The 17,827-nt window shown below is 36.3% G+C and overlaps 1 pseudogene; it reads right to left on the bottom strand.

Annotated features, from left to right (window-relative positions):
* Nucleotides 1-12,032: 12,032 nt before the first annotated feature.
* On the bottom strand, nt 12,033-14,180 carry LOC132477421 (nuclear transcription factor Y subunit alpha-like; annotated as a pseudogene).
* Nucleotides 14,181-17,827: the final 3,647 nt, after the last annotated feature.

Below are 17,827 nucleotides of genomic sequence, written 5' to 3'. Positions count from 1 at the left end.
AAAAATCCCTATTTAGATCTTCTGCCCATTTTTTGATGTGGTTGTTTGTTTTTTTGATACTGAGCTGCATGAGCTGTTTGTATATTTTGGAGATTTATCCCTTGTGGGTTGCTTCATTGGCAAGTATTTTCTTCTGTTCTGAGAGTTGTCTTTTTGTTTTGTTTATGGTTTCATTTGATGTTCAAAAGGATTTTAGTTTAATTAGATCCCATTTGTTTATTTCTGTTTTTATTTTCATTACTCTAAGAGGCAGATCAAAAAAAATCTTGCTGCAATTTATGTCAAAGGGTGTCCTTCCTATGTTTTCCTTTAAGAGTTTTATGTTTTTGTTTTGTTTTGTTTTGTTTTGATTTTTTGTGGTACGTGGGCCTCTCACTGTTGTGGCCTCTCCCGTTGTGGAGCACAGGCTCCAGACGTGCAGGATCAGCGGCCATGGCTCATGGGCCCAGTCTCTCCATGGCATGTGGGATCCTCCCAGACCAGGGCATGAACCCGTGTCCTCTGCATCAGCAGGCGGACTCTCAACAACTGCGCCACCAGGGAAGCCCAAGAGTTTTATGTTGTCTAGACTTACATTTAGGTCTTTAATCCATTTTGAGGTTATTTTTGTTTATGAAGTTAAGGAGTGATCTAATTTCATTCTTTTATATGTAGCTGTCCAGTTTTCCCAGCACCATTTATTGAAGAGACAGTCTTTTCTCCATTGTTTATTTTTGCCTCCTTTGTCATAGATTAGGTGACCATAGATTCATAGTTTTATCTCTAGGTTTTGTATCCTGATCCATTGATGTATATTTCTGTTTTCATGACAGTACCATACTGTCTGGATGACTGTAGCTTTGTTGTATAGTCTAAAGTCAGGGAGCCTGCTTCCTCCAGCTCTTTTTCTCTGTCTCAAGATTGATTTGGGTATTCATGGTCTTTTGTGTTTCCATACAAATTATAATTTTCTTTGCACTTATTCTGTGAAAAATGCCATTGGTAATTTGATGGGGATTGCATTGAATCTTTACATTGCTTGGGTAGTATAGTCACTTTCAGAATATTGATTCCTCTAATCCAAGAACATGGTATATCCTCCATCTGTTTGTGTCATTTTTGATTCTTCCAAAAGTATCTTATAATTTTCTGAGTACAGGCCTTTTGCCTCCTTAGGTAGGTTTATTCCTAGGTATTTTATTATTTTTGCTATGATGGTGAATGGGATTGTTTCCTTAATTTCTCTTTCAGATTTTTCATTGTTATTGTATAGGAATGCAAGAGATTTCTGTGCATTAATTTTGTATCTTGCAACCTTACCAAATTAATTGATGAGATCTAGTATTTTTCTGGTAACATATTTAGGATTTTCTCTGTATAGTATCATGTCATCTGCAAACAGTGATAGTTTTAGTTCTTCTTTCCCAATTTGGATTTCTTTTATTTCTTTTTCTTCTCAGATTGTGGTGTCTAGGACTTTCAAAAATATGTTGAATAAAAGTTGCAAGAGTGGACATCCTTGTCTTTTTCCTGATCTTAGAGGAAATGCTTTCAGTTTTTCATCATTGAGAATGATGTATGTTGTGTGTTTGTCATATATAGCCTTTATTTTGTTGAGGTAGGTTCCCTCTACACCCACTTTCTGGAGAGTTTTTATCATAAATGGGTGTTGAGTTTTGTCAAAAGCTTTTTCTGCATCTATTGAGATGATCATATGGTTTTTATTCTTTAATTTGTTAATATGGTGTATCACAATGATTGATTTGCATATTTCAAAGAATATTTGCATCACTGAGGTAAATCCCACTTGACCATGGGGCATGATCCATTTAATGTGTTGTTGGATTCTGTTTGCTACTATTTTCTTGAGGATTTTTGTGTCTATGTTAATCAGTGATTTTAATCTGTAATTTTCTTTTTTGTGTGATATAATTGTCTGGGTTTTGGTATCAGGGTGATGGTGCCTTGTCATATTAGCTTTGGAGAGATCCTCCCTCTGAATTTTTTTAGAAGAGTTTGAGAAGGATAGGTATTAGCTGTTTGCTAAATATTTGATAGAACTCATCTGTGAAATCATCTGGTCCTGGACTTTTGTTTGTTGGAAGATTTTTAACCACAGTTTCAATTTCACTGCTTGTGATTGGTCTGTTCATATTTTCTATTTCTTCTTGGTTAAGACTTGGAAGCTTGTACCTTTCAAAGTATTTGTCCATTTCTTCCAGGTTGTCCATTTTATTGGCATATAGTTGCTTGTAGTAATCATTTATGATATTTTGTATTTCTGCAGTGTCAGTTTTAATTGTTCCTATTTCATTTATAATTTTAATTATTTGTGTCATCTCCCCCCTTTTTTGTGTGTGTCTGGCTAAAGATTTATCAATTTTGTTTACCTTCAAAAAGAACCAGCTTTTAGTTTCATAAATCTTTGCTATTGTTTTAATTGTCTCCTTTTCATTTATTCCTGTTCTTATCTTTATGATTTCTTTCCTTCTACTAATTTTGAGTTTTGCTTGTTCTTCTTTCTCTAATTGCTTTAAGTGTGAGGTTTGTTGTTTATTTGAGATTTCTCTTGTTTCTTGAGGTAAGAGTATATTGCTATAAACTTCCCTCTTAGAACTGTTTTGCTGCATCCCATAAGTTTTGGGTCATAATGTTTTCATTCTCATTTGTTTCTGGGTATTTTTAATTTCCTCTTTGATTTCTTCCTTTTGTTATTTAGTAGCATATTGTGTAGCCTCCACATGTTTGTGGATTTTTTTTTTTTTTTTTTTTTTTTTTTTTGCTGTACACAGGCCTATCTAACTGTTGTGGCCTCTCCTGTTGTGGAGCACAGGCTCCGGATGCGCAGCCTCAGCGGCCATGGCTCACAGGTCCAGCTGCTCCGCGGCATGTGGGATCTTCCTGGACCGGGGCATGAACCCATGTCCCCTGCATCAGCAGGCGGACTCTCAACCACTGTGCCAACAGGGAAGCCCTGTTTGTTTGTTTTTTTGATTTTTTTCCTGTAATTGAGTTCTAATCTCATGCCATTGTAGTTGAAAAAATGCTTGATATGATTTCAATTTTCTTAAATTTACCAAAGCTTGATTTGTGACCCAAGATGGATCTATACTGGAGAATGTTCCATGTGCACTTGAGAATAAAGTTTATTCTGCTGCTTTTAGATGGAATGTCCTATAAATATCAATTAATTCTATCTGGTTCAGTGTGTCATTTAAGGCTTATGTTTCCTTATTTATTTTCATTCTGGATGATCTATCTGTCCATTAGTGTATTTAAAATCCTCCACTATTATTGTGTTACTGTCAATTTCCCTTTTTACAGCTCTTAACATTTGCCTTTTAAATTGAGGTGCTCCTATGTTGAGTGCATATTTATTTTGAATTTTTATATCTTCTTCTTGGAATGATTACTTGATCATTATATAGTGTCCTTCCTTGTCTCTTTTAACAGTCTTTCTTTTAAAGTCTATTTTGTCTGATATGAGTAGTGCTACTCCAGCTTTATTTGACTTCTATTTTTCCATCCCCTCACTTTTATTCTGTGTCTGTCCCTAGGTCTGAGGTGGGTCTCTTGTGGACAGCATATGTACAAGTTATTTTTGTATCCATTCAGCCAGGCCTGTGTCTTTTGGTTGGAGCATTTAATCCATTTACATTTAAGGTAATTGTCCATATGTCTGTTTGTATTGCCATTTTCTTAATTGTTTTGGGTTTGCTTTTGTAGGTCGTTTTTCTTTCCTTCCTCTTTTTTTCCTTCTCTTGTTTTTCTTGCCTACAGAAGTCCTTTTAGCATTTGTTGTAAAGCTGGTTTGGTGGTGCTCAGTTCTCTTACCTTTTGCTTGTCTTTATAGCTTTTGATTCTCCATTGAATCTGAATGAGATCTTTGCTGGTTGAAATATTCTTGGTGGTAGATTTTCCCCTTTCATCACTTTAAATATCCCTTGCATCCCTTCTGGCCTGCAGAGTTTCTGCTAAAAAATCACCTGATAACCTTATGAGGATTCCCTTGTATGTCATTTGCTGCTTTTCCTTTCTTGTTTTAATATGTTTTCTTTGTATTATTTTTTGTTAGTTTGATTAGTATGTTTCTTGATGGGTTCCTCCTTGGATTTATCCTGTATGGGACTCTCTGCTTTTACTGTACTTGGGTGTCTATTTCTTTTCACATTTTAAGGAAGTTTTTGACTATATTCACTTCAAATATTCTCTCAGGCCCTTTCTCTTTTTTCTTCTTCTGGGACCCCTATAATTCAAATTAGTTGCATTAGTTAGTGCATTTAATGTTGCCCAGAAGTCTCTGAGACTGTCTTCATTTCATTTCATTCTTTTATCTTTATTCTGTTCCTTGGCAGATATTTCCACCATTCTGTCTTCCAGTTCACTCATTCATTCTTCTGTTCTGCTTTTGATTCCTTTTAGTGTATTTTTCATTTCAGTTATTGTCTTGTTCATCTCTGTTTGTTTGTTCTTTAGTTCTTCTAGGTCTTTGTTAAACTTTTCTTGTATCTTCTTGATCCATACCTCCATTCTTTTTCCAAGAACTTGGATCATCTTTACTATAACTACTCTCAATTCTTTTTCAGATAGATTGCTTATCTCCTCTTCATTTAGTTGTTCTTGTAGGTCTTTATCTTGTTCCTTCACCTTTAACATATTTCTTTGTCATCTAATTTTGTCAAACTTACTGTGTTTGTGATATCTCTTCTGCAGGCTGCAGTATTATAGTTCCTCTTGCTTCTGGTGTCTGCCTCCTTGTGGGTGAGATTGGTCCAGATGTTTGTGCCATTTCTCCCTTGAGTCAGTTTGATTGGTGTTGTGGTGATCAGTGCTTGTCCTAGATATTGATCTGGGACCTCCCCTTTGCTCTTGGTTGTCAGTGTCCTATCACAGGTGGTAACTGCTCCCTAGTTGTTTTAGTGCAGGCCCCCAGATCTATTCCTTAGCTGTGATTCTGATCTGCAGTGTTAGGTAGGTAGGGTTGCAGTACACCCACTGGGAGAAGGCACTGAGTTTTCCTCCTTTGGAGTTGTTCACCTGTGAATGTGCTCTATTGTGTCTTCTTTCACACATTGTGCAGACTCACAGAATATACTGTTGTTGGCACTGCTCTCAGTCCTGCCTTAACTGAGGGTATGCCAGCAATTTGCCTTGGTGACTCTCAGGCATTATTTTCACCTGGCCACTGGTACAGGTCCACTGAGGTCAGTTCCCAGGACTTCAGTAGTCATGCACCTGGACCTGCTGTGGAATCTATGGAGGCAGCTTGAACACTGGTCTGACCCTATCCTCATGTGTATGTGCCCACAAAGCCCACAGCTGCTCAAGCCAGACCCATCTCAGCTGCAAGAGCACTTGTTCTTTTGGATGTTTTGCAGGTGCTGAATTTAGGAGGCTGTCAGAAGTGGTGTAACTCTGTAGTTCATACAGCCATGAGGAGAGTTTTCAGCTCTTCTTCCTTAGTCACATAGCCCCTGGGGCTCAGCTGTGTTTCACCTCCTGCTCTGGGGGAGTTTCCTAGAGAGGGGAGCTATCTGCCTCCTCCTAAGATAGTGGGATGGGTCTCAGAACCCACTGGCAGATTTCCTAGTAGTGAGAGTTATCCACACTCCCAGGACAGCAGGAGAGGTTCTGGCACCTACTGATAGATTTTTCTAGTTCGGGAAGATATCCACACCCTCCTCAGACAGTGGGGTAGGTCCCAGAACCCCTTGTTGGATTTCTTAGTAGTGAGAGGTTTCCACGCAGTCCTGGGACAGTGGAGGCAGGTCCTAGCACTTGCTCACGGATTTCCTAGTGGGGTGAGTTATCTGCGCCCTCCTGGGACAATGAGGCAGGTCCTGGCATCCGCCAATGGACCTCCTAGTTGTGGAAGCTATCTGTACCCTCCTTGGATAGCTTGGGCATGTCCTGTGACCCGCTGATGGAATTTCTAGTTATGGTAGCTGTCCACGCCCTTCTGGGTCAGCAGGGATGGGACCTTTCATCTGCCCCTGGGCCTGGAAAAGGTGAGGAGTGCCCGCCTCTGAAGCCCAAGATGACGATGGTGACTCACATCCACCCCCAGAGCTCCTGTAGGCAGTGTCCTGTTGCCTGGGAGCACTCTTAGTGATAGTTCTTATGGTTGTCCCACTCCTATCCTTATGCACCTCCCAGTATTGGTGTCTTGCCTCTATGGTGGTCTCAGCCTTCTTCTTAGTGCACCCTCAGTTGCCATGACCTGACCTCTTCAAGCTGTTTTTCACCTAACCCTTGTCTTCTCACTGAGATTGAGCTTCTGAGTCTGAGCTTTAGCACCTCACCCTCATCCTAAGTAAAGTTGATATTCCTTGCCCCAACACTTCATCTCATCTCTAGATTTATTGGCAAACAATAGGAGCTTGGACTTGGTAAAACTTCCCTAAACTTGAACTGATTATCCTCCAGGAATTCTATTCTAAATGGAATCATTATCTGCCCCATTTGATCTTTCTCCTAATTATTCTTATCCCAAAACTTGTTTAAGTGTTTTCAACCTTAAAATAAACACAAAATCACCACAATCATTCATCTAAAATCAGCACTATATAAAACTTTATTTTTCCTCTCTTACAACCAAAGTCCTTGGAAAAAATTTCTCCCTTACTGTCTCAGTTTATTCATTCTTCAACTTCTATTCTTCAACTAAATTCTCACTTCTGCTTTAACCTCTTAAAGAAAATTGCATTTTTAAATAAATCAAATGTATAATTTTCAAACTTAATTTTTGATCTCTCTATAGCATTTTACACTAATAAAGACTTTATTTTCAGTGATTTTTTGTGTGCGTTTGTTAATCACATTTTTTAAAATTTGAAAATATTTTTTCAATGTTTAATTTTTTTCTGTATATTGCTTTAAGACTCTTCACAGGGTACTGTAATTAAGTGGGAGTGAAGGGGCTAATCATATGACTTTCATGTATTCCAGAACAAAGGCCATGTTGAAGCCTTTATCCTGTTAGTGATTGGGATTTACTAAAAGGTTTTTAATTGCATAGTACCTTTATCAATTCTGTGCTTTAGAAGTACTACTTTGATATAACTGAAACTGATTCATTCCAACTTTCAGAAGATAAAATGATGATGATTAGTTGGGAAATAATTGAAATATTCCAACATGAGGTGACAAAGTTCTTAAACAATTTAATAATTATTAAATAATGAGCTGTTAGGCACTTAAAATGATGGGTAAAAAGTTTTAAAAGGACTTTTAAAAGGCTTTTTATTTTGAGCTGAACATTTCAATGAAGTTGTGCTTAACTGGCTGTGATTTTGCCCCCACAACCTGGTGACATTGGCAATGTCACAATGATTGCCACAATTGATTGTCATAACTGGGGGAGATGTTACTAACATCTAATTCATAAAAGTCAGATATTCTGACTTTTTGTTATGGCTAAATTTGAGATTACTAATGGATGTCTAAGTAAATAAGTTTGATATTGTTTGAAAAAATAATTCTTAGAACTCAAAAGAGAGTTCATGTCTGGAGATATAGATATGGAAACTGATAACATATAGATGATATTTGATGATTTGAATGAGATTAATCATAATAAAATGTGAGCAAACACCAACCAGTTTATCACTGAATACAAGGGTGTTAAAATGTGTTAGACGGCTGCCAAGATATTGATCATTTCAGCCCTCATGATGGATAAGTTGGGTTTAAAGCAGTTATTAGTCCCTGAATCTGTCATCTTCAGGGTTAAGCAATTTTCTTTTAATTAAATGGGCCAAAACAAATATTTTTATTCTCTATATTTTCCACAACGTGGAAAATATTAGTAAACACTAATAGCATAGAAGAATGAAAGGTGAGAGGATTAAGGAAGACTGGAATTTAAGGGACCTATCAGAATGGCGGAAAGTGAGAGGAAATTATGAGAAGAGATCAGTTGTGGAAGCAAAGAATTAATAGTAAAAAAAAAAGAACATATAAAGATGCTTAAGGTATGTCAATTAAGATAAGAATTTATACATAATAACTGATTTTAACAAGAATAGAGATGTGACTGACCTTGAAGTGTGAAGTTCTAATACTGCTTATTGTTGAATGGAATGCCTTATAAATCTGTGTAGGGGGAAATGCTTTCTCCCTACTGTACTGGAAAGAGATAAGTTAGAATGAAATTATTCTTTCTTTGCATTTCCTCTTTGTGTTTATTTACTGGGAGAATAAGTTATTTACTACACTGGTAAGATTTATGTGACTTCTGGGGTTCATTGAACCACATCCAAAATTCCCAACATTTGACATTGGCCTTAAAAGTGGGAAATGGTGCACATTTTCCTCTCTCTTCATCTGCTAGTTCACAGATGAGGCAATGATAATTTATTATTATTATTGGGTATTATTTTATTTATTTATTTATTTTACAGGCGATTTCTAGACTTTAATCATTTTCATAAGTGAAACTTTACTCCCATTGAATAGCAACTCTTCATTCCCCTTCTTCAGCATTCTATTCTCTGCTTCTATGTGTATAACTATATTCTAAACCACATGAGTGAGTGGAATCATGCAGCATTTATCTTTCTGTGACTGGCTTATTTCACTACACATAATTTCCTCGTGTTTAACCATTTTACCACATATGGCAAGAGTTCATTTTTTTCAAGCTAAATAATATTCCATTGCCTGTATAAACCACATTTTCTTTTTTTTTTTTTTTTTTTTGTGGTACAAGGACCTCTCACTATTGTGGCCTTTCCCATTGTGGAGCACAGGCTCCAGACGTTCAGGCTCAGTGACCATGGCTCACAGGCCTAGCTGCTCTGTGGCATGTGGGATCTTCCCGGACCAGGGCACGAAACTGTGTCCCCTGAATCGGCAGGTGGACTCTCAACCACTGCACCACCAGGGCAGCCCCCACATTTTCTTTATTCATTCATCTGTCTATAGACATTTAAATTATTTCCATATCTTGGCTATTGTAAATAATGTTGTAATAAATATGAGAATATAGGTAATTCTTATCTATAAGAATCGATACAGGGTTTCCCTGGAGGCACAGTGGTTGAGAGTCCACCTGCCGATGCAGGGGATGTGGCTTTGTGCCCCGGTCCAGGAGGATCCCACATGCTGCGGAGTGGCTGGGCCCGTGAGCCATGGCCACTGAGCCTGCGCGTCTGGAGCCTGTGCTCCACAACTGGAGAGGCCACAATGGTGAGAAGCCCACGTACCACAAAAAAAAAAAAAAAAAAAAAGAATTGGTAAAGATGCTGATTTTATTTCCTTTGGATAAATGTATCCCAAAGTGGAAATACTAGATCATAAGGTAGTTATATTTTTAAATTTTGAGGAACTCCCATGCTGTTTTTCATAGTGACTAAACAGTTTACATTCCCACCAAAAGTGTACAAGCTTCCCTTTTCTCTAGAACCTTGCCAATACTTGTTATATCTTATCTTTTTGATACCTGCCATCCTAGCAGGTGTAAGGTGGTACCTTTTTTTTTTTATTTCTCTGATTACTAGTAATGTTGAGAATCTTTTCATGTACCTATTGGCCAATGCATGTCTTCCATGGAGAAAGTCTATTCAAATTATTTGCCCATTTTTAATAGTTTTTTTCCCTATAAATTGTAAGAATTCCATTTATATTTTGGATTTTAACCTCTTCTCAGATATATGGCTTGCAAATGTTTTTTTCCCATTCAATGGCACTTTTTTTTTCTCTTTTTTTTTGGCTGCATTGGGTCTTCATTGCTGTGCATAGGCTTTCTCTAGTTGTGGTGAGCGAGGACTACTCTTCATTGTGATGCATGGGTTTCTCATTGTGGTGGCTTCTCTTGTTGCAGGGCCCTGGCTCTAAGCTCATGGGCTTCAATAGTTGCAGAACTCGGGGTCAGGAGTTGTGGTACGTGGGCCCTAGAGCACATGGGCTTCAGTAGTTGTGGTGTGTGGGCTCAGTAATTGCAGCATGTGGGCTCTAGGGCATGTGGGCTTCAGTGATTGTGGAGTGCAGGCTTGGTAGTTGTGGCTCATGGGCTCTAGAGTGCAGGCTCAGTAGTTGTGACACACAGGTTTTGTTGCTCCATAGCATGTAGGATCTTCCCAGACCAGGGATCAAACCATGTCCCCTGCATTGGCAGGCCGATTCTTAACCACCACATCACCAGGGAAGTCCTGGCAATTTTTACAGAATTAGAAAATAAAGTTTTAATAATATAAAACTAAAATGGGCTCTGAATAGCCAAAACAATTTTTTAAAAAAATAATAAAACTGAAGACATCACAGTTACTAATTTCAAAATATATTACAAAGCTACAGTAATTAAAACAGTATGGTACTGTCATAAAGACAGACATAAATCAATAGAACAGAATAGAGAGCTCAGAAATAAATTCACACATATATGGTCAATTTTGATAAAGGTGCCAAGAATACACAATGAGAAAAAGATAGTCTCTTCCACAAATGTTGTTGAGAAAACTGAATACTCAAATGCAAAGAATAAATTTGCCTACATAATTTATACCATACACAAAAATACACAAATATACAAAATATATTAAAGACTTAAATGTAAGACCTGAAACTGTAAAAATCCAGAATAAAGCATAGGGAAAAACTTCCTAACTTGGGTCTTCACAATGATTTCTTGTATATGACACCAAAAGCATATGGAACCAAAGCAAAAATAGACCAGTGGACTACATCAAAATTTTGTTTTGATGTATTTATATCATTGCTTAGAACTTCCCTCTTTAACTCAGGCTTAAAGACTCATCCTTTATGACAAAATTCCATAGCTCCATGAATGTGCATAGGTAAATATATTTAGGAACACTTTCATAGCTTTGCCTAACCCATAAGTAGATCCTAAGAGATAGGGAAAGGCAAGTGACAGAATGGTCACTTAGTTTGGATTAAGGCAGTCCAGGAAAGTCCTTGATGAAGAAAATAGGAAAGAAGTGAATGAAATTCTCAGGTGGAGGGGAGATGTATTTAATATCCACTGGAATGATGTTCCATTGCAAATATCTACAGTGAGATTGTCCTCAGTGTATTCTTATCTTGGGTTGACATGGATAGAAGTAATGATCCAATAGAGTGGGAGAGAGAATTGGATCAAAAAATAAGAACTCTTAATGATATTCTAAAACATGAATATTAAGAATTAGGAAGACAGAGAAAAAAGAAAAAGTGTACATTCCTAGTATATTGAAAGTTACGATTTCAGAAATACAAATAGAGAACTGCCATCACAAGTAGCCACAATATTACAAATATATATTATGCATATGTCAAAAACACTAATAATATAAAAATCATATCAAATATCTTTATTTGCTATCAAAACATGTCTGTAATAATAAATGTGTCATTTATTTCCCATGTATATGAACACATCATATTCATAAGTTTTATTCCATAAAAAAGGAATTAAAACTTAATTCAGTATTCCTCAAAGTGTATTTCACAGAAAAGTAGGTTTTATTAGATGCTTGAAACAAAGAAATAAAAAATGTCTATACAGTTAGAATGAACTACCCAACCAGAGAGATGGATGTTGTCTAACCAAATTCTTGTGGGAAAGCCCTGGCTTCGCTGATTGCAGTTTTGATTAAATTTGCTCTCATCTGCTGAGTTAGACAGCCAGTTTCACCAGTTAACATCAGTGTTTCTATGTTACTGCTGGGTTGTCATGTGTCACTTGATTCATCCTAATGTATGAAATGTCAATGTTATCCACTGTCTGCAAAAGGTCTAGAGTGAAGGGATGAAACAAAGGCTTGCAATTTCAATTTGTAGGATGTTGCTGCAATTATAATACTGAGCGTTTTATTAAAAACTAAGTGGGCTTTGCCCTGTACAAAAGGGCAGAATACATTCATTTGTGATTATCTAAATTCTGAAGGGAATTTTATCCCTTCAAAAGAGTTGATTAATTTCCAGGAACAATGAGAAACAGTGGCAAGGAATGTGACCTTGATCATCTTCATCAATGGCCTGGCAGAAAAATCCTCAGACAACCTGTGCTGTGTAATTGTTTCTTTCTTTCTTTCTTTCTTTCTTTCTTTCATTCATTTATTTGGTGTGTCTCCTGCATATGAAGGACTATCATTTTCTTTTGCAGAGAAAATTTCCCTACTTTCAATGCATTTCTCTGCTATGGAGTGACTTACACAGGTATTTCTTTCTTCCCTTTGGAATTTCCTTTCTGCCTTTAGTTTATCCCAAACTTGCCTCCTCTTACAAAGATGATGATACTGTTTGGCATTCACATAAAGAGGCTTTTCTTTAAATATCTTTGTCCCAGTAAAGGGATACCTTAGATAGCAGGCACAGAGCCAGCTCTAAGCATCATCATGACCGTCCTTCCTGAATTGATCACATAGCCTGCCACTGGTAGAATTATGATAGACCCTGTTGGTTGTGTTGGTTTTGGCTCCTGTCTGAACAGTCTGTGCCCCTAACAAACTTGCTGCTGGGTCATGCCTTTCTAGAGAGTGATGCCATCTTCAGTAAATGGCTGATAGAAGATGGTCTGTCCTTCAACAGTCTGTGCTACTTGTTGCCTCTAGAGAGTGATCTGCTGCTGTGTTTGTATTTGACTGGTAGTGACAGCTGTCTGTGGCTGCTGGATGATGATCTGTTGAATCTGGCCCTTGCAAAGTCTGTCCTTTCTTTTACTCCCAGATCTGGATCTATCTCAATGGAACCAAATTTATCTGCTACAAATATTCTGTGTCCCAGATACAGGTACTAGCATGATGGTTTCATCATGTCCACCAGGGACAGTTTGGATAATGATAGGTTGGACAGAGATTAACATTAACTTGTACCACTAATGTATGGCCCTGAACCTGCTGTTGAATCCATCTTTCAATCTGCTCTTTTGAAATATTGTTGTTTGCTACATTCTGCTCTATGGTCCAATGAAGTTAAAATCCTATTCAAAGGCAGCTTTGCTCTGGAGATCCTAGAAGATTATGAAGTATATTTCAGAGTGCAGGGGAATTGGTAACAGGCAAGATTGTTCTGGGTCTGGTGCCTGAAAATCTGGACCTAAGTGTGAGACAGAAAGAGATGCATCTCCATCTGGCACTAGCACTCTGCAAGGGTCAAGAACCCCAATGTGCTTGTTGCAATGGTCACATCCATGCATGGGACTGGCCTCTGCAGGCCTTGGACTAGAATGCCTGGAGGCACTCACAGTCTCTGGGCCAAGGCCACCAGCTCTTTTGCTCATGTAGGTAAGCTAAGCTCAATTCTAACAATCTATTTTTTATTTAATATATATTCATAAACATATGCATATGCACACTGGACTACATTACTTTCTGATAGGCATTCTAGGATATTTAGGTAAGTATTATTCATAAAACCATCTATAAAGCATTAGAAAAAACGAAAACAACACAAAAAACTCCTATGACAAGACAAACTAAGAAATAAAAGTGACATAGAAAGACAGTTCTAGGGATATTAGAAGAATAACAACCCTGTCTAAAAATCAGGCTAGAGCACATAAAGAGTGATATTTGAACATGATCTTTTTTTTTTTTTTTTTTTTTTTTGTTACGTGGGCCTCTCACTGTTGTGGCCTCTCCCATTGTGGAGCACAGGCTTCAGACACGCAGGCTCAGCAGCCATGGCTCACGGGCCCAGCCGCTCCAAGGCATGTGGGATCTTCCCAGACTGGGGCACGAACCCGCATCCCCTGCATCAGCAGGCGGACTCTCAACCACTGCACCACCAGGGAAGCCCCAAACATGATCTTTAATATAGAAATATTTTGACAAGAAAAGTGGGAAATTTATGGAAAACAGGATAAACTTCTTTCAAAAAGTGGAGAACAATCCAATTTGACATTAATATAAGACACACAAAGGAGCTGTTGTCTTATATTAATAAGACAATATTATTAATAAATATTATAAATAATAAATATTATAATATAAAAAATAAATATAATAAATATAATAATAATAAATAAATAAATATTATGAGACAATAAAGGAGTTGCAATATCCTACTGTGTTCTCTCAAGTTTTTTTTTTTCTTTCTACAGATATGCTATATTTGTCTAGCATGGGCTTTTTATTGCAACCCTGTAAGTCAGCATTTCCCAGGGTTCTGGCTTTAAACTTCTTACTTTGTACACTCATCCTTAGAGCTGACATCACAGCCATGGCTTCATGAAAAACTTTAATGCTGATGACTCCCATCTTAATCCAGTCTCCTAAACTGCAGACTATTTCACCAAATGCCTCCTAGTTATCTCCCAATGAATGCCCTATAATTATTCTAAAACCATTATGTCCATCATTTCCTCACAAATCTATGTTGCCTTGAGTTCCCTAACTTAATCTATAGCAATAAAATTCTTGAAAAAAACAATAAGGAGGAATCCCTAGGCAACAGTAATAATCACATGATGTCACATCTGCAGACAATTCAGAATATCCTTCAGAAATTTTCCACACAGAGGAAATAAAAGGGAATGATAGCAATCCACTTTAAAGATAGTTTTACTGGCAGTGGAATTTCTCTGAAATGTGCCTCTGTGGAGAAGTAGGAAGAAAGAGCAAAAGAGATTTTCAACTGAAAGGGAGGCATGCTGGACTAGCTACATAATTTACAGTGCCCAGTGAAAAATCAGAAGTGGGACTCCTGTTCAAAAATTATTAAGAATTTCAAGTCAGCAGCAGTAGGACATTAAACCAAGTGTGAGACCCTACCATGTGCAAGCCCTGAGCAACTGCATAACCCACACACCTTGAAGCCATCCTTACGTGCAAGGAGCCTTACGGGCTAAGCCATCCTTAGCTTGCCAAAATTCGCAAGTTAGAAATTACTTAGGGTTCACATTAAAGGGCAATAGGTATTCATAAAGAATTTTTAAAGAAAATTGAGAGACAAGAGCTCTGAATGAGGACAAATTGTGACATAGAAATTTTCAGTATCCTGTTCATCTTCCATTCAGCTCTACCTGTAATTACATCAGTGATTATATGAAATATTAAGGAACTGTACTTTTACTTTATTAGCTCATAACCATTCTACATTCATAATTTTTCTTAGAAGTATGATTGACATTTATAACATATTTTGTAATAAAGAAGTTCTCACTGTGTCCATCATTACTTACCTTAACGTGTATGTGCTTATTTTAAAGAAAATATTCATGTGGTTTCTATGAAGTTTGTTTTCCCTTCTGACATTTTATCTGCAACTTCCTACATGATAACTTCAGAAATAAAGCTTATATTGCTCATAAGCTTATATCTATATTGATATTGTAGGCTACTATTTAATTCCTTCCATTATGTCTTAGTGTTACAAACTCTGCTATTATTTATCATGCTATATTTCAAGACCTGTTGAAAAACATCTTTTGTTGTTTAATTCACTTTCAGTGTAGCACATCTTCATATCATCAACTCTGCCTTTTCATTCAATGGATTTTACCCTCTTTAGATTTATTACATTGTTTACTCTTTTCAGCTTATGAACTATTTTCCCAGATTTAAGAAAATTAGACATCCATGAAAAATATAGGAGGATACATAAAAGAATTCTATATTCTATTCTGGAATATATTTGTGCATCATTGTTGACATATGCCCCCCGCTGGTCCAGTTTTGATCCCTCCTCATTGGAACTTGTCAATCATTCTAAATTGTATGTGGGTTTTATAATGTGAGGATATTTCCCAGAGGCTAAAATAACTGAAATTCTTGGGTAAATTGAAAAACAAACAAATACGTGAATTAATAGATTCAACAAAATACATGACGGAATATGCAATTCTGTGTATTTTTATTATTTAGATTTTCAATACTGTGTCATAGAGAAAAGATGGAAAAAAATCTATTGCTAAAATTGTTATGATAAAAGGTTTTTAAGCTCATCTTGCTTTTAGAAAATAAATGAAGTAAACTAAATATCCTGAGTCATATCAGGGAGAAAAAACTATCTAATACCCTGTGTTTTGTATAATTGATAAGTGTTTTTATGTTTTTAATAAATGGTGCATATAAATCTTTGATATATAATTTTTGTGGTGTATATAGCAAATGAATGTTTCTGTAATTCTAACCTCTTTTGCATTGTCATGTGCTACTTTCGCTTCCACTGTTGTTATATTGTTATATCTAGTATCTCTTTTCTTGTTAATTTCATGCTTATGAATTGGGAAATCTTATTAGAGAACATTTTTATAAAGTTCAAATAAAACACAAATTATAAAATATCCATATATATTTTTCATTTTTTGCAAATTAATGTTTGTTAAACATCTGTTGTTTATTATTATATTGTAAATTCCATAATGGTGGTAAAGTATTTAGTTCTAGATTAGGTGCACAGTTCCATGGTCATAGTTTCCAATATTTTATCAGTTCACCACATGAGTTCCAAATTCATATTTATTCTGTGAGAATTTTGTAGTAACTATACAAGCACAATCCAAATTATAAAATATAGGAGTATTTGGATGGGTTTATTTGTATTGTTTTCGTTTTTGCTTATGTTTGTTTGCTTTGTGAGAGTGCAATAACCTCCAATGTTTCATTTATTTAATATTCTGTGAATGAAAACTCATTGAAAAATGACCAATGTCAGGCATGTGATGTGTCAGTCATATTTCCTGAATAATAAATTTTTTTTACCATAGGAGCTACTGTCCTGGGTTCTAGTTTCTCCTTCTCACATACATTTGAGCATGTCTGTGTTTGTGCTGCTGTTTGAGAACATTTATGTTAGTTATGATGCAGGCATCTCAGTGAAAAACAGCCTTAACTGGCAATCAGTTCAAGAATACAATTTCAGAGGATAATTCATTGAAAATTGAGGAGATTCTCACATTTCTGTTGCTAATTTTTCACATGAGGATCACATCTTAACTGCCAAAATAAAACCAAAAGAAACAGATAAGGAGAGTCAAGAACAGAATGGTGATCTTACTCAGGGATAAAGGTGCATGCTTAGTATAAGGGGAAGATAAACAGTAAGAAAAAGTCCCAACTGTAAGGCTTACAATGCAGTTATAACTTCATCATAAGCATTATCAACTTTAAATAAATTCAGTATGTAAATATGGAATAGTAGCTTGGAGGAGTACATTTCACAGGTGTAATATAAAACTATATTTACTTGAGATTACATTAATTACAAACAAGAGCAATGAGCTCATGAAAAATCTGCCAAGCTGAAGCAGGATGTGTTACAAATAAATTTATCATTTAATTGTATATTGAGGTCCAAATTACTGCATACTTATGGAGATAGCTATTGAACTCAAGAGAATAAGCCTACAAGATATGCATCAAATGGGACTGGTTTGTGGGTCAGGCCTATTGCAGCTGATTATCAATTCTGGAATGAACACTAATACCAGATTCAGTACTTTGCATAAGTTTGAAGAGGTAAAGAAGAATTTTAGAAAAAAATCAAAGCCATAAGTGTCTATATTTTCCCCTTCACTGCTAACATCCACTAATTCTCTTGAGGTTCACCCTCTGATACTTGGTATTCTTTGTTGTGAATGGAATTTTCTAGGCTTGCACAAATAATTTTGACTAACAGATGTATTTATAGCATCTTATGCATTTCAAATAGACAACACACTGCATATATTAAAAATAAACCATGGACTAGAGAAAAGAAAACCTCATATTCAAAAGAAACATCATAAGACCGTGGCTTCTAACCATAATGCAATAAAGTTAAAAATCAATGAGATGATGTAAAATCCTCACATCTCTATGTTAAGAAACTACAAAGTGAATGCTGGGTTTAAAAGAATATAAGGAAATTTGCAAAATACTACTTAATTCTTATGGACTTTTCTTATGCCAAAATATATAAGCCA

This window comes from Mesoplodon densirostris, chromosome 17, assembly GCF_025265405.1.
Source record: "Mesoplodon densirostris isolate mMesDen1 chromosome 17, mMesDen1 primary haplotype, whole genome shotgun sequence".
Taxonomy (NCBI): domain Eukaryota; kingdom Metazoa; phylum Chordata; class Mammalia; order Artiodactyla; family Ziphiidae; genus Mesoplodon; species Mesoplodon densirostris.
The sequence above is the reverse complement of the archived record's forward strand: the minus strand, read 5'-3'. Positions and strand labels throughout refer to the sequence as shown.